Source organism: Arvicanthis niloticus, chromosome 17 (genome assembly GCF_011762505.2).
Source record: "Arvicanthis niloticus isolate mArvNil1 chromosome 17, mArvNil1.pat.X, whole genome shotgun sequence".
Taxonomy (NCBI): domain Eukaryota; kingdom Metazoa; phylum Chordata; class Mammalia; order Rodentia; family Muridae; genus Arvicanthis; species Arvicanthis niloticus.
In genome coordinates this window covers 27688042-27710316 of record NC_047674.1, presented here as the reverse complement: position 1 = coordinate 27710316, position 22275 = coordinate 27688042, and the positions used below count along the sequence as shown (strand labels likewise).

At 44.9% G+C, this 22275-nt stretch overlaps 1 protein-coding gene across 16 annotated transcripts in view; it reads left to right on the top strand.

The window, feature by feature from the left end:
- Positions 1 to 22275, top strand: part of Il1r1 (interleukin 1 receptor type 1) — an 81845-nt gene that overhangs the window by 28157 nt on the left and 31413 nt on the right. For 3 of the 16 annotated variants that reach the window (XM_076914977.1, XM_076914972.1, XM_076914969.1), the window contains one exon: positions 11138 to 11324. The exons of 10 other annotated variants lie outside the window; for them this stretch is intronic. The gene's annotated coding sequence lies outside the window, so the exon portion shown is untranslated. Of the gene's footprint in view, positions 1 to 8256; positions 8584 to 11137; positions 11325 to 17866; positions 17944 to 22275 lie in introns of those variants that run through there. 3 more of the 16 variants (XM_076914981.1, XM_076914978.1, XM_034521872.2) reach the window with 3 other exon arrangements.

The following is a 22275-nucleotide window of genomic DNA, read 5'->3' as shown; positions in this document are numbered from 1 at the left end:
ATCAATTCTACTTGAACTCTCCTAGAAAACTGAAGGGGAGTCAGCCATTTTCAACTTAGGAAGTCTTCCCAACTCTTCAAGGCCATTTTTGGTGCCTCAAAACTAGAGAATTCCATACAGAAGCACAACTGACCAGTATTTCTCATAAACACAGACACAGGAATTTTAAACAGAATACTAGCAAACAAACTCCAGCAATCTCTAAAAAGACAAATACACATGACTAATTATCTTCACAAAGGACGATCAGCTCAGCACTGGGAAGCTGATGTATGGCAGGGATGCCTGTGTCCTCGCTTCTGTTCAGCACATACTACAGGCTTTAGCTGGGCATAAAGAAAAAAAAGGAAGAAAATCAAATATAGGGCACAAATTTTAGAAAGGAAATTATCTACAGACAACATAGATTTCTAGATAGAAAATCCTATGGCACTCACACATAAAAATATTTAGTGTACCTAATCAGTTTTGCAGGTTACAAATCAATATTTTAAAAAAAATCAGCTGTATGTCTGCATGAGTAGTGAACATCCAGGAAGTAACATGTAAAATGATATCTTCTACAGGTAATTCAACAATATGAAAAATTAAATATAAATCTGACAAAGTGTGTAAGTTCTACAGGAAGGTGGTAGAGATGACAGACAGGCCTGCCAGTCTAAGCCCACAGAATGCCTGATGGTGCCCTTGCTGGTGACTTCTGCCCATCGGACCTGGTTTAAGTTCTCTCTAGGAGTCTGTTTCAAGGGCATCCAGAAACTGCTGCCTTTTCTGGGGTCTCAGGCACCAGTTTCAAGACTTCCATATACAGGGGAGAAAAAAAACATGGCATATAACATATTCTTCATTCTTCTTTTCTTTTCTCTTTCTCCTTTTCCATGGTTCCTCTTCATCTCCTCTCTCCTTCCCCCTTTTCTTCCTCTCGCCTACTCCCTCCTCCTTTCCCATTTCCTTCCTCTCTTTCCCTCCCTTTCTCCCTCTTCTTCCCCTCGTTTTCCTTCCTTCTTTCCTTCTTTCCTTCCTTCCTTCCTTCCTTCCTTCCTTCCTTCCTTCCTTCCTTCCTTCCTTTTTTCCTTCCTTTCATTTGGCTTTGCTATGCAGCTCAAGAAGGGTGCTGTGTAACTTACTGTGCAGCCTCTGCCCCAAACTGCTCCGACTGCTCAGTTGCTGAGGGTACAGCTGTGTGCCACCACCCCAGGCCATACCTTCTCGTAAACACTAGTTGAATAATGCATATTTATAACACACGCAGTGTTTTCTTTTGTATTTTGTGGTTCAAAAATAGTTTTCTTTGATTTTAGCTACTTTGTCATTCTAGGCTTGGTTTTAAAATTTTTACTATATTTAAAATTCTTTGACAGTTTCTTACTTACAAGTGCAATAATGTAGTTATCACATTCTCTCTTCTACTCATCGCCTTCCCTCATCCCTCCTAGTCCTGACACCCTCCTTCTCAGCTCATTCCTCTTCTACTTGTGTGTGTGTTTGCCTATACCTGCACATGTATGTGTGTGTATGCCTGTGTCTGTGCACACACATATGTATGTGTGCCTGTGCCTGTACCTGCATATGTATGTGTATTCATGCCTATGTCTGTGCATGTACATATGTATATGTCTGCTGTGCATGTGTGTGTACCTGTGTGCATGCATGTGCATATGTGTGTGTGTGTGCCATGTATGTGCACATCTATCTTGAGCAGACAGTCTGAGCTGCTGTGTGTTTGTGTTTGCTACCACCTTCTCGGGGCCATCTTTATAATCTCCATTTTCTTCCCAAGCCTCACACTCATCTATGGGATACCTGTTAACTAATGAGTGTGCAGGGAACAAAGGATTCAGTGGTGCCTTACCTTCCTCTCTCAACACTTAGATGAAAGGCAGAAGACTTTTCCAGCTCCATTCTCCTACGCTGACTTGAGCATAGGAAAAATACTCCATCCTAGAAAACATGTGGCTTTGGCTCTGTAGTCAAGATTTTTCCTGCTGGAAAGGTTTTTGTCATGGCCCTGGGGAAGCACACCTGCTCCATTTCCTTGTGGGCACCGTCATCTTTAGAGACCGTTCCTTGGAGTTGTTTCTTTCATGTCCAGATTTGGTTGGAGTATCGGTAAGTCACTTGACAAGTTTGTACACCAAAGGGCAAAGCACACATCATATACAAAGGATTGGTGAGGTTGTTCAGTGTACTAGCTAACATTTAACAGGCAACATATTAACATGTTAACATTTAACATTATAACTGGAAACTATAGTGCTGTTCCTATAGGAAAGCACTGCAGGGGAAAGTAATGTCTTTGCAATCATATACAAATTGAGTATGTACAGCACAGAGGAAGCATGTAAGTAGGTAGGGTTAGCTGAGGCACACTAATCATGGCATGGCTAAGGAAAAGAAGGTACAGAGATGCTTCTTATGTGGGTATAGATGGAAATCAAACAGATTGTCCCATTTTTGAGGAAGATCAAATTTTCAGAGATAGAATTTTCTTCCCTAGCATCTCCAGCTGCCTAAATTTAAGCATCAATATCTGACAGAACATTTTGCAACAATGACATCCTGTGTCTGCCTGATTAGGTATGGCAATCACATGACTGTGGAGCTTTTGAAGCATTTCTAGTACAAACAAGACATAATTTTATTTATTTTGAATGACTTGATAGCCACAGGTTTCCAGAGACTACACATATTGGCAAGCGCAGGTCCAGGTGAATAAGAGAATGATGTACATCCTCTCTCAAGAGCCCATGATAGGATCACATTTGGGAGGACCTCTTGATCTCCAGCCCAGAGTCTGATCCATTCTGATCCATGTTTTACTTTAAGTGATTGCAAGGAGCTGACATTAAAGACCAGCACTACTGTGGTTTTGAGGAGGTCTCAAAATTAGCATCCTCCAAGCATAACACAAGCCTGCAAGTGAGTCCATCGACCCCAGAGAGATCAGCTCAGCACACCTGTTTTTTGAGACTGGCTGGCTATGATTGTGCAAGAAACCAGAAGGATCCATGGCACTTTCCCCTATCCACTTAGACACAAGGCAAAGGACTTTCCTATCTCCCATCCTGCCTCAAGGCAGTCATGGATAATGGTAATTATTCTTGGATAGTAGTTTCTGCTACTGGGCACCAGACAGGGTTGGCTGTTAACACATTCGAGCATTAACAAGATGATCAAACAGATATGGTGCACCATCATCTGCCAGGTTTCTTTCTGCTGCTGGTAGAAATAGTTGCCTACTCTTTACCCTCCTAAGTTCAACTTCTTAGTGTATTGTAGAGGTTGATTTTTAACAGACTGCAATTTTCCAAGAAAATCCACGAGTAACACTAGAAATCAAATAATTCAAATAATGGTATAGAGTCAGGGCAATTTCTTTTATTCAAAATAGTATCTGTTCAAAATTGAATCCACCTGCCCATCTAAAAGCTCTTGTTTTAATTTACTTTGCTGCTGAGATTGTTTTAGTGATAATCTTGATGAAGTCCTCTATCATATGTAGCATTCACAGATAAAGAAGAAAACACGTTTGCCATTTTGATTCTGGAAGATCTGTCATGCCAGGTTTAATTCTCTTGGTACGGGTAGGTCACAGCAAACAGTAACACACTCCTGAGTGTGGTCATTGGTTTGCTTGTTCATTGCTGTGTTTTAATTCACCCTGTAACTCTGCTCTGCAACAATGTAGCCTGTATGATTCTGGGCCAGCTCAGTGATACTTACTTGCAGTTAGTTCATTGTGGATACTATCAGGCTTGAGCTGATTGGCTTGTCATCAAGCATGGATTACTCTTATGCCTGGAGCTGATTTGGACAGACAGCTGAAGACTAGGGTACCTGCACATGACCGATATGTGGCTGGTGCTTTCCAGTGGAACAGCAGTCTCTCGCTAGTAATATTTCTTGCCTGACAGCTCACAGCCTTAAGGATGAGTATTCAAAGGTTCCAGAAAGGGCATGAGAATTTTCTTGAATTGACCTTAGAAGTCACTTCCACTTCCTTCCTTCCTTTATTGGTGGGATCACTAAAGCCCGCCTAGATTTAAGGGAAGTTAAGTAGATATCATGTATGCATTCAGTGGGGAGCAATTCAATATGGTTCCTCAGACGGAAAGAGTATTGTCTTTCATTAACTACAGTGGTCATATTAAAGAAAAAGCATTCACAGAAACTACATTGTCATTTATATTCAGAAGAGATGAACAGGTTGAAAGAGTCCAACATGGAACTGTGGGTTTGAAAGATGTTTATAGGGAAAAGGAAAACAGACGTAACTTAGAGACTGTTTATAGAAGCGTACAGAGAGACAGTGATGACAGGGCCATTTAGAACCTGAATTTTAAAGTGAATTTAAGGGCTGAGAGGATGCTCAGTCAGTCCAGTGTCTGTCTTGCAAGAGCACAGACTGAGTTAAATCTGCAGAACTCACATGAGAACCGCCAGGTGTGGTGGAGCACACTTGTGATCTCTATGCTGGGGAGGCAGAGGCAGGTGGGAGGAGCCTGAGAGATGACATTTGAAGTTGTCCTCTGACCTTGACATGCACACACACAATCATTCCATACACATACACACATGAACATATATGTACACATACAATATAAGACATAAAGAGTAAATAAAGGGGTGTTTAAGGAGAACCATGCTCTTGTCTGGCGTATGACTGGGTCTGACAGTTTCTTTTCTTTTCTTTTTTTTTTCTTTTTCTTTTTTCTTTTTGTTTTTTGTTTTTTGTTTTTTTGAGACAGGGTTTCTCTGTGTAGCCCTTGGCTGTCCTGGAACTCACTCTGTAGACCAGGCTGGCCTCGAACTCAGAAATCCGCCTGCCTCTGCCTCCCAAGTGCTGGGATTAAAGGCGTGGGCCACCACCGCCCGGCTAGGGTCTGACAGTTTCAATAGGCATATTTGGGGCAACAGGGAGAGTTATGGGAAATGGCCTAAATTAACGTGGGTATTTGCTCAGTGAAGACTGAGCCAGACTAACCTGTAGTGAAGCTTATGATTGGCTTGTCACATCTATCCCTTTTTCCTCTGCGCATGAAGGAAGTTAAAACAAAACGGTTCATTGCTCTGATGATGTCTGCTATTCGTTCTTGTCAGCTGTCACCGCCAGTTCACTTGTGGCTTTCTGCTCAGTAAAGAAAACAAAACAAAACAAACAAAACAAAACAAAACAAAAGCAGAAACAAGAAACAAACAAACAAAAAAAATCAACCCCATAGGGACTAAGAGGGTCCTCTCAGAAGCCTCCCCAAAAACAGCTTAGAGAAAGGGGGAATGCAAAGCAAACTGATTAAAACTGAGATGTTGCAGAGAGACCAGACACAGGTTCAAAGGTCCCTGTCGGTAGATGGAAAATGTGTGGCAGGAGCGGACTGGGCTGTGCAAGGAAGCCCATCTGGGACAGTGGTTTCCAGTCTGTGCTGTGGTTATGACAGGTTACTGGAAGTTCCACAAATAGCCAAAATAGGTATAGCAAGTTCAGAGTCACAGAGGGCCTGCCTGTCAAAACATAATGGTCTACAACTGCCTGTGCATTTCTCTGCATGTTCCTTATGAATTCTTTCTTTCTGGTGATTGGAAAAAAAAAATGACTGATTCAGAGCTGTTTCGTGTTTACTGATTTAAGACCCAGGATCTTTGCCAGTCACAACACGTTCTTCACGATTGATTCTCCCCCATCTGGTTCTAACTGGAAATCTTTGGGGGTAGTGAAGATGAGGGAGATTACTGGTTGCCTGATCTCCAGGGAGGATTGCTGATCCACAAGTCATCCTGTGGTCTTAAAAACTAGCCGAGCCCAGTGTTCTATCCTTCCAGACTCATTTTCTGTGGCTTCTTATAGGCTTTGGCTCTTTTGTCCCTGGTTCCTTTGGAAGGTCTGGAGACTCTTGGATGCTTTACTGAGCACTGGGCTCTCTTTGGCTCAGGCCACATTGGACACCAGACTTTCTTATGATACTGATGATGGAACCCAGGGCTGTCAACAGCATGCGACAGCAAGGTTAGCAACGTGTCTTATGCTAAGACGTGGGAATGCACTCAGAACATTTGTGTGGTGCTGGGAAGTGAGCAGAGCATCCTGGAAGTGGCCATCTGTGGCTTACACGGATCCCAGGTGATCAGCTGAGTAAAGCAGCCACACATAAGTTACCCAAAGAAAAGAAGCCAAAGGAAAGGACACAACAGTTCTGGGAAAAACCTTTGAGATGGTAAGGTTAGGAGGGGGGATCTATATATCTTATCACTTGGAGTGTGAATCTGAGAACTCTACCTGCGAGTGGAGGCCCATGTGTCTCCAGGTCATGTAGAGTATAGGTAGGAGGCAGGTCAGTACTTAAAAAGAAAGTCCTACGGTGCATGCCCTGCTTCTTGGGAGGCTGAGTAGATAGATCATAAGAACCTAGGACTTGAAGCCCACCCTAGGCAACATAGTGAGACTCTGTAAGTAGATGTTATTTTTACATTATTGCACAGATCAATTTTGCTACCTGTAAACTGCTTTAAAATCTTTCAGTATTTGTATCTGGGCAAGTTTATATTCACCAACATGTAGCTTCCAGATTGCTACTTTGTACATATATTTATTTTGTTTGCGGCAGGGTAAAACTCGGGGCCTGGTACATGCTAGGCAAGTGCTCTGTCACCAAGTGACAGTCTCAAGTTAGGCACACATGCTTTTAGCATTCAATATACTACCACTTCTAACAGGACCACCATATGATCCTTCTCAAATGCTCCCGGATCTGGTCCTGTGTGGATGTGTGAATGGCCATATCTAATCTGTGCATAATCACTGCACATAACTGCTGCACATGGTTACTAGGCAGTAAGACAAGGTATGAGGACAAGACTACCACAGTACACATCTGTCCAGACAGCTTGAGATAGAAGACTTGGTCTGTCTGCATCATGATGGGTGCTACGCAGTGGAATCTCCTGGAAGTGTTGAAAAATTCTGACACCAGGCAACCCTCAATAATTATGACATGGCATTTCTAGTTGCTAAGGGGGTCAAATCTTGCTGTGATTTCGAGTTAGTTGTATTCAAGGCTGTGAGAACTTCTGGAATACAGACCCATGGGACAGGGTTAGGGGTAGGGCACCAGATCCTTGCCAGACTTAAGCCTGCCTTTCTGAGGAAAAGAAACAGCCCAAACTTTTGGAAATGAGTGGGAACTTCTGCCCTGCTAGCCAACAGGCAGCATATGTGATATGTTACTGATGCTGCTCTAAGCTTTCTGCCATTTCAGAGTTGCCCCCGGGGTTACTTCAACCTCGGGTTTTTGGGCTGCATACAGGAATATGGCAGGGTATCCAAGGCCTGTCCACCCTGGAAGACATGCAGGAAATGGCCGTGTGCTCTATCTAGAAGGAACAAGCAATCACTGTTTCGTTGCAGTTGTGTTGCAGGGTAGGCCATTATGACCAGGAAAGAAGCCAGGGGAATATGGAATGGTTGGTACCGTTTCCGGGACCAAAATGTCCTCCTTGCATCCAGTCTTAACCTGGCTATTCTTGATTTATTTATTTTTCTTTCTTTTGGACATTCTGAGAATTTGAAATTCTCCTTTGCATAGCAAGTCCTACAATTAATTGGGTTATGATCACACAAGAGGACCTGTTTTCCAGCCTGGCGGACAGCAGTAATGCAACAAGATATAAAGTCCATGAGGTGTCAACTCTTTGCCAGTGTTCTTTAAATTTAGCTCCTCCTACCTACAAAGGCTGCGGGGCCTTTCTACCAAAAGAGGAAATCAAGGTATTGCAAACTTAGTGACTAAGTTCTCAAAGACAGTTTGAGGCACACAGTACTGGGCTCCAGAAATTGTGCTGAGCACAGAACTGTGTTTGCTTCGGGATCTGGCACCCTGTGGGTCACCAGCTCAGATCTTAGGTGGTGCAGTCTGGTTGGTTGTGATGTAGAGGTGAGTTGTCCCAGCTAATTTTGGTTTTGGTGGGAACACAGAGGACGCTCCGAGGAGCCAAGCTATTTGGGAACCGGAGCCACTCTTCCTGGAATCTGGGACACTTGGCAAGGACTCAGGGACCTTGGGATCCCCCAAGGAGATGCAGTGGCCCTCCAATGCCCCACGGGGATGCAGAGACCCTCCCAATGCCTCCACCTCGGTAGGAATACAGAGACCCTGGGATGCCCCGCAGGGATGTAGAGACTTTGAGATGCGGGGCAGGAACTCCACAGCCCAACCTCTCTGGCTTCCAGGGCGGGGCATGAGCACCAGGCCAGCTCGCTGTTCCAGCAGGCGGCTGAGGACGCTGGCCTGCAGTCTCCGCCCGCTGCACGCCCCCGCGGGCCGGCTAGGAGTGGGAGCAGCGTGCGGCTCAGGAGGACTGAGCTCGTGCGGGCGCTGGAGACGCCTGGGAGCGCGGCACCGACCGAGAAGGGCGGGAGCCCAGCTGGTGCCCGCCTGCCCCGCGAGCGGAAGGAATGTGACCCTCGAGCGCGCACCGGAGCAGCCCTTGCGCGGCTCCCAGGGCTCCGGTTGCTCCCGGCCTGGACGGGTTTAGCTCGGAGCTGCTGGATTGCTAAGCATCTCAACTGGGGCACGCGGGCGCGTCCAGGTAGGAGAAAACTAGAGAGTTTCTGAAATAAGGTGGCCAGGCCTCAGAGCTGCCTTGATCCTGATACACGCCTTTCTTAAGTTACTCTCGGCAGCCAGCAGGTCAGCGTTCTCCGTGGATGTGGGATAAAGGTGATGACAGTTCAGACCTCTCCCTCCCCTATCCGGTGTGTGTGTGTGTGTGTGTGTCTGTGTGTCTGTGTGTCTGTGTGTGTCTGTGTTTGGGGAACTCGCCCAACTCTCTTTAAGTTTGCTCTAGGTAGGTGAGTCTCCCTTGAGTAAATTGCTTCCAGGCCTTGAGATGGGGCCAAAGGTAATTAACTTGCTCAGGAGTGTTCCTCTTAGAAGTTTGGGCTCAGAAGAGAGGTCTTAATGAGGCAAGAGGTGGACTCCTAAATTACCCCGGGATGGTATGTGTCCTCTCTCCAGACGGGTCGATACTGGGGAATGTAGATGCATTAATTACAAACACACACAGCACTTGGTTCTTTATAGGGCCCCTTATTCGTATTACCTTCTGTCTTCCCAGCAATCCTGTGGGTGAGATGCCAAGATCACCTTGCTTTATATGAGAAGGTTAGAGGCTATCTTGTCTGAGGACTGGCACCGGACTGGCACCCTCTGGGCTTCAAATTCCCTCGCCAAAAGTCTTGGGGTGGGGAGAGTGACAGAGGCTGTCAGGGAAGGTAGGTAGATTCACCTTGCTTTCTACCAGGGCCAGCTCTGTACTGCTTGGGATGTTCACTAGATGGGCATGTCCCATCATTTTGATCCCAAGGAACACCCTAGGAACTGAGACAACAGAATCTAATCAGTTGGGCTACTTGGGCCATGATAAAGAGGAACTGAAGTCCATCTGTCATTGGAACTGATTTCTGAGTCACCCTGGCTTAATGCCAGTCTTCTGGGTGGTAGATATAGTGCATGGAACCCCATGACTGTGAGCTTCAGGAGTCAGCCTGGTGCTGAGGACAAGCACTGCCTCTTCGCTCTCTTAACTTACCAAGCAGCTGCTGGCATTCTTTTCTTTTTTGGTTTCTTCTACTTTCTTAATATCCTACACACCATTTTATTTAATAATAGACACACGGATCCCAGACTAAGTCCTGAGCTAAGTGTCCCTTGAGATGAGATCTGATGGTGGAAGGTACCTGGAATCTGACTTATTTCCAGTCTGAGTTGGCTGCCATTGTGGTACACAGTAAGTACTTGGCAGCAGGCTCTGTCTTGGGTGGCCAGTGTGTAGTTCTATAAAAGCCATTTGTTCTAACTTCTCACACAACCTTGGCCCTGCTGAAGCCAGGTGTTGTAATGTGGCAGGAGAGTGCTTTTTATGTTTCTGAGGCTTGTAGCATCTTCTGCTAAATCCTCCATCCCGGTGAGACTGCTTAACATGACCTTTACTCATTTTCCCAAACAAGTATTCATTGAACGCTACTATGTGCCAGGCACTGGGGGAAGTACAAGGGAAAGTGAAGCCAATAAATGAAAATCCCCATTTTCTCATGCATGGGCCCTCTTGGCAAGTCATAGAATACCAGAAGGCTCATTTTTTCCAAGAGTGTACTTTGAAATTTACCTCTTTGCAAAGCGTGTGGCCATAGGACACAGTGAGCATCTCCAGAAGAGAAAGTATGGAGACAGTGGTCATACATGCAGCTCAGTGGTTCTCTGAGGAAGAGCAGGGATTCTGAGATATACTCATGGGCCAGCTGTGCAAGAGAACCAGGATGGATTGGAAACCTGCGTGGTGTATGTGTGTGTGTGTGTGTGTGTGGTGGGGGTGAGGGACCAACAGGGAGTGTCTACTCACCTGTAGTCAGAGATACTATAGAGGGAACAGCTGATGAGCAGTGCAAAGCTGGACCATTGCAGTGGGACAGCCATGGTGTAGGGTCCGGGGAAGACCATACCTAAATAAGACCCTTGAGAGTCTTATTCTATATGATGGATCTGTTGTGAACCTGTCACTTCAAAGCAGAGAGGCATCAGGGCCCCGACTAGTTGGCCATGACCTGCCTCATGTGTTGTCGTTAAAAGCTAGCACTTGGTTTGCGTTTCCCTCTCTCTGTGGTTACGGTGTGGTTAGCAATACAGGAGAAGGATCTGCAGTGTTAGCAGCTTCACTCTTCTCGGCTTGCTTGCCTGTCGGGGCCTCCGGAAGTGCCAGATTCCTAGCCACACCCTGTGCAAGAGTGGACAGAGAAGCCTTGCCAAAGAAAGCTGTCACCAAGCGTGGAAAGTCACTGGAGATTTTCCAAGTCCCCTGTCCATTTGGATTCTAAGCTGTCCCTTCCTCCTGTGTGTCAGTCTGCACATGTGTGACAGAGTGATTGAGACATTTTCCTATCTCACCTGTTTTGAAAAGGATTTATAAGATGCCATAAATTAAAAAAGAATGAGAGGAAAAAAAAACAGAAAATAGAAAATGATCTCAAAAATGACCTGGAAAGCCCCTGGCTGTCTGTGTCTTCAAGGCAAACATGAAATGAATACTTGGGGAAATAAAATTAATGCAAAGTCAGGTAGAAACTTTTATTTGGTTTTCATTAAAGGGGCAGGAAGAGCAAGACATAGGCCTCTGAAGTTACCTGTTCTGCAAGTACTGGTTTAGGAACCACAGCACAGCATTGCACCACAGAAAGGGTCTGGAGAGGCTGGCTCTGCATGTCGGGTCACCTCAACTCAAGAAACCAGGTCTCCTGAAAGTACAGCAATGGTTCCCAGGGGATGAAGTGAAAGGTGAGGTCCTATCCCTTTCAGTCAGGGAATCTTACCCTGTTGATTACCCAACACTTTTGTGTAAATATTTTTAAACAACCTGTTTGTGGCTCCAAAATGATAACAAAATTTAGCTGCACTACCATTTTTTTTAAAACAGCAACATGATGTCTAAACGTACGGGAGACATAAAAGCACTTTTATTAAACTCGCTTGTCTCAGCATGTCAGTGCTTAGGGGAAGGGTACGTCCGCAGCATCTTATATAAGTTGACCAGAGAATAGCATGTGCGCAAACACAAGTCTTCAGGGGAACAGATGAGCGAATGACCACATGCAGACCTGATCTTGACTCAAGTCAAGGTCTCAGTGCACTCAGAGGTGAATCTTCTAGTCGTCACAGTAGTTAGAAACCTCTCTAAGCCTTTCAGTATGCATGGGAGTCGTGCCAACTCTGCATTTTCTTTAAATGTGGAATGGAGTCAGTGGTTAAGCTCAAAACAGCAAAACATTTTCTGTTGTGTCTGGGGAACATCTGTTGCTTATGAAGGACAGGAGTCAACTCTGCATGAACAGGACTGCCTTGCATTGTTCCAGATTCTAGAATTTGACGGACACGCAAAATGTCCCCTGCCACAATCTACATGTCTCTAGGGACTAAACCTGACTGGAGGAAGCAATGGAGAAAGGACAAACATGTACATACAGAAAAGCTGGTATTCTCTGATGATGGAGAAGCCTCATTGCCTTGGAAGCTTGGTGTGTTTATTATATGTAGTTGAACAGTGAGGTGGAGTTACTGTATACAGCTATACAAGGGGGCAGGATTTATTGTATACAGATATACAAGGAGGAAGAGTTATTGTATGTAGCTGAGAGCAGAAGCAAGGTACACTGATCTTGGTAGAATCCATCTCTGAAGAAGAGCAATCTTCAGGCTGTAAAGTACCAGAGGGGAGAAGGCTATGCTGGGCATGTTCTGCATACACTGTCAACATTCCCACATGGACCCACAAGGGAAGGCTTTGCCATTTTCTGGAGCCTAGCCTGGGGTAAAGATCTAAGGCACTGGGATTCTTGACACAATTTCAACCACATACACTCACATACACTCATCTTTCCCTTCTGCATAGTCTCTGGAATGTTCCCCTAAGGGCCCTGCCAACCATGTTGACAACTACTGGCTTCGCTGCATGACTATGTAGTCGTGATTAAAGCATTTGTGTGGGTGTGGGGCCTGGCATAAACCATGCACTAGTAGATAAATTGTAGGGGTGGATAGTATAGAAGCTAACCATCTAGGATGGGACCATATGTGAGGTGGCCATAGAGATCACAACACTGGGCATCGTGTTCATGGAAGTGGCTAGTGAGGAACACAAAGAAATCTGATAGAGTAAAAGATACAGGATTATTCCTTGTACCTACAGTTGTCCTAGCTTGTGGAACTGAGCACCCAAGACTTCTGTGTTCCACTCTATATATGTTACCTCAGTTAAACAGTATAGAAAAGCGAACAGTGGAAATTCTAAGGGAGAATGCTGCAGCCTTTGGCTCTTTGTAGATCCTCAACTAAGAGTCAGAGGTCTTCTCATCCCACTGGCCTAATCTTGATTGTAGTTTCTTGCGACAGGAGGAGCCATGTCTCTGCCTCACTTTCCGATTTTGCCCTTAAGCCCGTGTGCCTTCGTTGAAATGGGCCGTCTTATGGCTTGAGGTCTTGTAGAGCTGAGTGCTGACTTGTCATAGTAGCACATAAAGCCAGTTTGTCAGGTTTTTACCTTATCTTCATCTTTATGCATCTTTAAGTAAAAAAGATACCCCCTCCCCCCTCTGTGTGACTAAATAAGCAAAATCGATGTACTACGATTGCAAATTGAAGGTCTCGATGTTCTGGGTTTCTAAGATGTAAGTCTCTTTGGTCCCTTCTTGTGTCTGAGGCTTCCTTGCTGGTAGTTTTGTGCAGCCATTTTTCTAGTGGTCCTCATAGTTAGAGTGTCTGTCTGTGCCACTGTGTGTCACTACTCTCTGCAGAATAGACACCAGTTAGACCATTCGTTCCCACCCTCTCCTGTCTGAGCCTAGGAGATTCCTAGGCCCATGGACTTCTTATGAGTTAGTGTCAGATGCTCTAGCTTACCCCGAGGGTTTGAGCTTGTGGCCTTGGTGCTTCCATTTCTCACAATTGGGAATCACGAGTTGATAAGGGACGTGAGAGAGCACCACTTAGAGATCCAGCACAAAGACTGAAGGAGAAATCAAAAGTGAACACCCACCCTGGCACTACAACGTAGCTTACCTCATGGTCTACTTCTCTGATGCCTCTTACTTTTCCCTTGACAAGATCTTGGAGGTGTCTTTCCTTTCCATTCAGCGACACACTCACCTTTGTTTCAGTATAAAAACAACTCTCTTCCTAGATCTCTTTGGGTAGAACTGGTGAACCCAATGGGATAGACTCAAGTCCCTTGCACGTCTGTAGATTTCCTTGGAAACATGCCCATTCTGGTTTCAGAAGCAAGAGCTCCCAAAAGTACAGAACTGTAAAGTGGTTTCTACAGTCAGGTGGGTTTGCAGCCTTCCGCACCCCTTTCAGCCTTCCCAGTCACACGATGTTTTTGTTCTTAAGGCTGCCAACTATTGAATAGCTCGTTCAATGTGTATAACACAGGGACACCCGGGGAGCATTGCCATTGATGGATTCAGTTCAATACCAAATCCCACTCTTTACATTTCTACCAATTTTTAGTAGACATGTAGGCTGTGGCACTTTATAAGCTGGAGTACATGTGTAAACTCTCATTTTTTTTTTGTCAATTATAACCAAATTCACGGGAGCTGAATTTTCTAAATATTTCCCCATACATTAAATCTACACATGCATACGTGTTTCTGAGGTGAGAGGCTATACGTGTGTTACAAATGCTGGAGCACTATGAGGCATTGCTTTGGATGGCAGGCACGTAGGGATGAGGCCAGACATGTGGAATGTGTGTGCTGTGGTTTGAGTGTGGTCAGGAGAGTTCGCAGGTGGGAGACATAATCCCCAGTGAGGTTGTGTGAGGTGAACCTCAGAGACAATTCGGTCTCCAAGGCCCTGTTCTCAGGAATGGATTAATATTAGTACTGGGAAGTGAGTTTGTTCTCCCAGGAGTGGGGGTTTTACAGGCGTGAGTGGAGTCCTCTCCTGCTTGCTCACTCTTGCCCTCTCTTGCCCTTCCACATTCTGCTTTCCACATTCTTCCATGGATGACACAGCACAAAAATAAATGCTGCCACCATGATCTCAGACTCCAGAACTATGAGCCAAATTCTTTTCTGTTCATTATAAGTTGCTTGGGGTCAAGCATTTTGTCATAGCAGTTTGATAGGTAGATAGAGAGATAGACAGATGATAGATTATAGATAGATGATAGGTGATAGATAGATGATAGATAGGCAGGTGATAGACAAATGATAGATTAGAGATAGATGATAGATAAAAGATATATAGTAGATTATTGATAGATAATGATAGATGATAGACACATGATAGGTTATAGACAGATGATAAATAAATAGGTAGATGATAGATACATAGATAGCTCATAGATAGACAATAGACTATGGTTAAGATTTCCTTTAAAAATTTCAGATTTAGACATTGACTCCATCAGGTCCCTGGGAGGAGGAAGAACTTATTCTTGATTTATACTCACCCCCTGGGTCTCTATTGAGGTTTGGCTTCCTTAGAATTTTCTCTAGAATTTCCCCCAAGTCTATGATCGGTATAGCTGTGCTTTGCAGCTCACCAGCATGTTCCTTGTCAGAAAAGAATCTATAAGACCTAAAGGATAAACCCATCATCACTTGCCTCTTGATCATGCTTCAGGGTCTCGGATACCCTGGAATTCTTTCCCCAACTCCCCAGACTCCAATTCCATGGCTGCCCAAGTCTGTCTTGGGTGGCCTAGGGGGACTTCACCCCCAATATGTCTGCCACAGAGTCCTGGCAGGACTGTATAGAAGGGAATGTAGCCATATGCATGGACTAGGGTGTCAACTTGTGATACACTCAGACCCCCTCATAATGTGGAAAGAGCTGGCTGAAGTGAGGGTTTGGGAGTAACTTTGGGCTACTGTTAGGCCTGCTCTAGGCAGATCCTACTATAGGGCCAGCATAGCCTGTCTTTGTACACTGAATTCCCAGGCCCAGTACAAGCTCGCCCCAGCAGCACTTAGGAGTTTCCTCTGAAGTGGACCCACACAATGGGTGTCTGCAGTACATCTTACAACACCCTGCCTAGCTTCTGTTCTGGAAGGCAGGATTCACAGTGTTGGGGAATTCCTCAGGAAGAGGAAGAGAATTCTTTAACTTCGTGGGAAATGTCTCATTCATAAGAAACTCTCTAATAGACTCGGTATGGCCACATACAAGAAAAATACCCTCTTCAGGCCTGAGCGTGCCTGCAGAAATATGTTGGGGCCTACAGCGGTCACTTTCCTTGTGCCTGCATTGGGCAAGGTAGCTCTTGCAGAATGACAGAAAGACATTGCATGTTTCCCTTCTGAGCCTGGGATGAGGGCCAGCTCACTCCCACTTGCTGCTAGCTTGTCCTTCCTTTCCCGCTCTTGTCCTGGCCAACACCCTACTGAGAAGGGGCTTTGGTTGGGAGTCAGTAACGGCCATATTGATTCTTGTACTCATTCTTTTTCATAACTTACTTCACGTCGATGCTTCTCAATCTGAGTCTAGTGCTCTGTTAGGCAGCATCTGTTGCTGTGACAAAACACTGGAATCTGGACAATCTGTAAGCAATAGTTTATTTAGGTGAGGTGGCTGCATCTACTGACCAGCTTGTGAGGCCTCCTAACAGCAAACACAGGGGAAGACAGGTGGGTACTTGTGGAAGAGACTGAGTAAGAGGTAGCATAACTTTCTAACAGCCTGCTAACATGGGCTTCAAAGATGGTGGGTGGGGGATTCCTTCCATCCCCCCTACCTCTCTTCCACTAGTACTTACCTGGCCTATGTACGCTGTGGAGTATGGCTCCCTGCTCACAGGGATTCCTGCTTTCTCCCATCTCAGGTAGGGAAGGCCAGGCAGCCAGGAGCTGCCTGAACTGTCTGAGACACCTGTATGTTGTACCATGAGATGCCATGTAACTTGTCCCTGGCTATGGGGAAGGGGTGTGTCTGATTGGTTACCTCAGAGCTGTCACAAGTCTCCCTGCTGCTAGGAGACTTTGAAGAGATGCACACTAGGGCAGAGTAGCACAGGTGATTAAGAGCGGCAGCTGAGACACACACTGATGCTTCTCAGTCTGAGTCTAGCACTATATTAGGCTGCATCCGTTGCTGTAACAGAACACGAATCTGGATAATCTGTATCCATCCCCAGAGTCAAGACAGAGGTGGGGGGTGAACCAGGTGCTCTGAGCTAGAGACCGAAGTATCCTTTTGTTAAAATACATAAGGAGGGCTCCTGTCTTGGGTAGTGTTTCTCATGAATAGTGATGATGTAGTTGCAGAGTTGGTGATCCAATCGTGGGTAAGAATCGGGAAGAGTGAAACCATTTAAAGGAAGTGGAAATCGGAGTGGGTTGAACAGGGAGTCTTCTTTGCAGAAGGTCCCCAGATGCACACAATTGTCCATCTTTCCTGCTTTGCATTTTGTGAGCTTCCCTATTGTATTTTCTCTGTGGTCCCCATCTCTTTGGTCCCCAACCCCCCATCAGCTATGGTCATTTTTGAGGCTCCTGGGGATTGAGGGGTGAGAAGCTCCTGGCTATTTGTTTTCTCTTTGTACTGTCATGTGGCTGATGATGATGATGATGATGATGATGAACCACTGTGCCCTGAACAGTGAGTGTGATGCCCGAGTTCTACCTCCGGAGTCTGGCTTGACTCATAGTTTGGATTTAGTGTATTTAGTCTACTGTGAGTGCTTAGCGTTGATTTGGTCAGTCTGTTTTAGTGGCGAACATTAAAAGGTCCCACCAGCTCTTAATAGGCATACGGAAATGACTCAGACATGGAAAAAAAAAAAAAAAGACTCCAAAATGCTAGAGGAAACTGCAGAGATAAATAATGCCTGACCAAATTCCTACAGCACACAGAAGCAGGGCAACCACACACAGCTCTTTGGAAATTATTTTAAATTCTGAATATGGGAATTGGGAATATGGATGTTTAGTTTAAAGAAAAAAAAAAAAACCCAACACTTTTCCTCCCCAAAAGCTAATGTGGCTGCTCTTCCAAGGGACTTTTCCAAGTTTTTTTTTTCCTTTTGGCATGTGGCAAAGTTTACTTAGCTTTGTAGTTCATCAATACTGAGAGACAGTCATCCCCCAGGGAGATTTTTATCAATTTCTGAGTCCCTATGTCTGTTGGAACACATTTAACCCTTTGTGTGTCAAATTCTGTACTCCTGACTCCTTTGGCTGGTTCTCCTAAATCCTAAAGGATCATGGGACAGTGAGCTCCATTTGGCTTTGTCATGACTGGATAACGCCTTTAGACTTGTCTTGAGGTGCTGGTGGCCCTAGGGCTCTGTTCAACAGGCCTATGCTCTTCTTCCCCAGATAGACACGCCTCCTTAAAAATGCTCACTTCTTCCTGAGAAGCAGGACCATTCCTATAAGAAGCAGCCATCTCCAAGGTAACAGGCTGGGTCACCACAGTGCTCCTTAGTCTTATCTCAGGGGCCATTGAAGCCTGTTGCCTCTCAGCCACAGATAGTCTTTGGATAGTTCCCCCTGTATACAAAGATGTTTGCTGGCCACATATTTCTGGGGCGGGGCGGGGGAGTTGTACGTTGTGTCATTTCAATTCTTACTTTTGTTTTTAATGGAGGCCACGAGAAGAAGATGGTTAGGACTGGAGGGCACAGGGTTTGGTAGACTAAGACAAGGACCATGCGGATCCCACGTGTGTGGAAGCAAATTCAAATACTTGATGGCAGAGAAGGGAAGGGCAAGGTGCTAATGCTCGAGGCTGGGACTGAAGGGAGAGAGGGGTAGATGGAGGTGTTGTCAGGTTGTCGGAGGAGTCTGTGACCCTGTGCCTCTTCTCTCCTATGGCAGGTAATTGCTGAGCCTCTTCTGGGCTGTTTGATTGATGTGAGGTCCTAATGTAGGGTATCAGAGCCCCCTTAGAACATTCTGGGCCTCTTCTCTTTACTTCACCTTCAAATTCCTAATTTCTGTTGGAAAAAAACACGACTGGCCTCCTCCCAAGGGGCACAGGGCTGCTTTTGCTGGAGGAAACACACCCCAATTATGTCAGAGTAGTCTGCATTCATCCCCCCTGACTGGAGTGTGATCCTCTTTGGTCCCTGTATTCGTCAGGGCTCTCTAGAGTCACAGAGTTTATGGAATATCTCTCTATATTGAGGGAATTTATTGTGATGACAGTCTGTAGTCCAACTAACCCAGCAATGACCAGCTGTAAATGAGAAGTCCAAGAATCTCGTAGTTACTCAGTCTCCTGAGGCTAGTTGTAGAAGTAGATGCCAACAGATGTGCTGGTCAGTAAATGCAATCATCGAAGAAGAGCAAATCTTCCTTCTTCCATTGTCCTTGTGTAGGTCTACAGCAGAGGGTGTGGCCCAGATTAAAGGTGTGGTTTACCTTGCCTGGATCTGGGGCTTGATTGTCCCAGGCTGACCCTGAACTCAGAGATCTCCTTGCCTCATGTTCCTGGGATTAAAGGCATGTACCATCTTGCCTGAGCCTACATTTTTCATGAGCATTGTGCCTCAAGATCTCCATGCCAAGATCCAGGTCAGAAATATGTGTCTTCCAGCCTCAAGATCTGGATCACAGGTGGGCCCTCCAATTCTGGATTGTAGTTCATTCCAGATATAGTCAAGTTGACAACCAGGAATAGCCATTACAGTCCCACCTGAGGGAATATGACTATCAGCTACCCTTATGTCCCTCTGCTGCTCATCTGGCCTCTAAGAAACCTGTTCTCCACATCTTTGGTCTTGACTCCAGCTTATTTTGCACACATATTTTGCACACATATAAACATACACATATACATACATACACAAACACATACACACACAAACACACACACATACACACATACATATAAACATACACATATAATGGCTAAGTCTCTACAGAAAATGGAAATCTAGCCACACTCCATTCTACTATATAAAATCTTTAAGTGACTTTTTGCCATCAGCAAATTGAAGTCCTCAGTGAGGTCCTCCTGTGAGCCCCACCTTTCCATGTGCACTTCCTGGCAGCTGTCTTGTGTATGTTCCAGAATGGAAACATTGCTAAATAACCTCATTCCCTCTCACAGGCAAGTTAGGACCGCCTCTTCCCTCACTCTCCTCTGTGTGTGTGTGTGTGTGTGTGTTTGTGTGTATATGTGTGTGTGTTTGTGTGTGTATGTGTGTGTGTTTGTGTGTGTATGTATATATGTTTATATGTATGTGTGTATGTGTGTGTGTTTGTGTGTATATGTATGTGTTTGTATATGTATATATATGTGTATGTTTATATGTATGTGTGTATGTGTGTGTGTTTGTGTGTGTATGTGTTTGTGTATGTATGTATATGTGTATGTTTATATGTATGTGTGTATGTGTGTGTGTGTTTGTGTGTATGTGTAGGTGTTTGTATATGTATGTATATGTGTATGTTTATATGTATGTGTGTATGTGTATGTATGTGTGTATGTGTGTGTGTTTGTGTGTGTATGTGTATGTATGTATGTATGTATATGTATGTATATGTGTATGTTTATATGTATGTGTGTATGTGTATGTATGTGTGTATGTGTGTGTTTGTGTGTATGTGTTTGTGTATGTATGTATATGTGTATGTATATGTGTGCATATGTGTGTGTATATGTGTGTGTATATGTGTGTGTATGTGTGTGTGTATGTAGGGTAGTGTCTCACAGCCTGGTGGAATGTGTACAAATATACTCACTCCCCCTGTAGCCACCAAACTCCATGAGCCAGGCTCTGGGCTATTATTCCTGTTTCTGCACCCAGGACTAATGTCGACAATTCAATATACAATTGCTCAGGAGGGTCATGGGTAGAGAAAGAAATGGATGAAAACAGAAAATCTTCCTTCAAAGCTTGTCATCTCAGTGTGGGGTTTTGTGATGGCAGCAGAGGGGGCCCTTGGCCACATATGGCTCCCATGTGCCAACTTACTTTACTCTCGTCACAATACTCAGTAACAGATAACCATTATCAGCTCCATATGCCGCAAGGGGAAACTGAGGCACAGCTAAGCTTATCCAGTGTCCCACCTCTTTGTGGAGACTAGGTTTCATCGGTCTTAACTGCTGACCCTGAAATGTCTACTCTAGGCCATCTCTACCTTGGTATTATATCGTTTGTAGGTATAAGAGGTTAGTGTATTGGGGGATGTTTGTTTGCTTCTTTGCCAGTTTATTTTGCCTGTTTGTTCTGGAGGCACAACTGCTGTGTGTCATTCAGGTTGACCTCAAACTCATGATCCTCCTGCTTAGCTTCTGGGCTGGGATTATAGATGTGTATGTCTCCACACCCAGCATTTGTTGATATTTCTTTGGAGTGCAGTTGTGTCATCTCGAGGGCTTGTTTTACAGCTCCCCTTCTGCTCTCCTCATTCCTTTTCCACCTGTCTTAGTTAAGTATCTGTGACAGAAAACCATGACCAAGGCACGTCTTTTAAAGAACATTTAGTTGGGACTGGCTTACAGGTTCAGAGGTCCAGTCCAGTATCATCAAGGTAGGAACATGACAGTGTCCCGGCAGGCATGGTGCAGGTAGAGCTGAGAGTTCTACATCTTCATCTGAAGGTTACTAGGACAAGACTGACTTCCAGGCAGCTAGGACTAGGGTCTTAAAGCCCCCTCCACACACAATGACACACCCACTCCAACAAGGCCATACCGCCTAATAGTGCTGCTCCCTGGGCATTTACAAACCATCACACTACACATCCCAGCTTGGTATGGAAAGTCAAGCCCCAACCCAAGTCTTGGTGACAGATAAGGACCCAGAAAAGCTGGTGCTGAGGACAAAGTGTTTTCCTACATCCTGCCTAGAGCAGGATAAGAGTTGATGGAAAACTTGCCCCCCTGTCCCTCCACCACTTAAGAAAACACTATGGAAAAAATTAGCCAATGACCTAAGGATGGTTCATCTGCAGTTAACCTAGAATTCCAACTGGTGATCCACGAGCTGTAAAAGGCAGCCTGGCATATTTTTCTTTTTCTGCCTAATAATCAAACAAGCCCAGTCTTGTGCCTGAGTGAACTGGCAACCAGCAGTGTCCATGTGATTTATTTATAAACACCCTTGTTGATACTAAAAAGACTGAGTAGCCGAGAGTGGGTACTGGAGAGTATGGCACCCCTATCTTTTCTTCCTTTCTACTGTAAAGACTTGATAGACACTTTCTGTGCTCATGGAAGGCAGTCAGAAGCCAGGTCAGAAGCCTCAAGTCATCCTAGCTTGCTTCGTGTTCTGAATCCAGTTTAGAGTAAATACAGCAACCATGCTATTAACCTACATTGTAGTAGATTTTTATGGTAAAGGATCAGAGTTACAGGAAATGTTAGGAATGTCGTCTTACCACTCTGGGGTAGGTTTCAAAGCTTAAGCCATGCTTAAGAGTCAACATCCTGATGCAGGGGTAACAACCACAAGAACTGAATGGGTGTGTCCCGTAAGTTCATTCAAAACCCGCCTCCTGTCAATCTTCATTTTCAAAGGCGTGTGGTAACATTTGGATATCTTCTAATGCAATTTCTCAAGTAGAACATTTCTGAGCTAATCTTTAAATCCTTCACATACTCAGTCTTCCCAAATGTCATCTTAGTTAAAGGACTGTGTTTCATACTTACTAACAGCTACAGGTAAGAATACAGGCATATTTAGTGTGTCATAAAATCAAAGAGTCTCATGGTTCTCTCTGGACTGGGCTCAGTGCTGGGTTGAAGGTGAAGCTGTTTATTTGGCTCATTC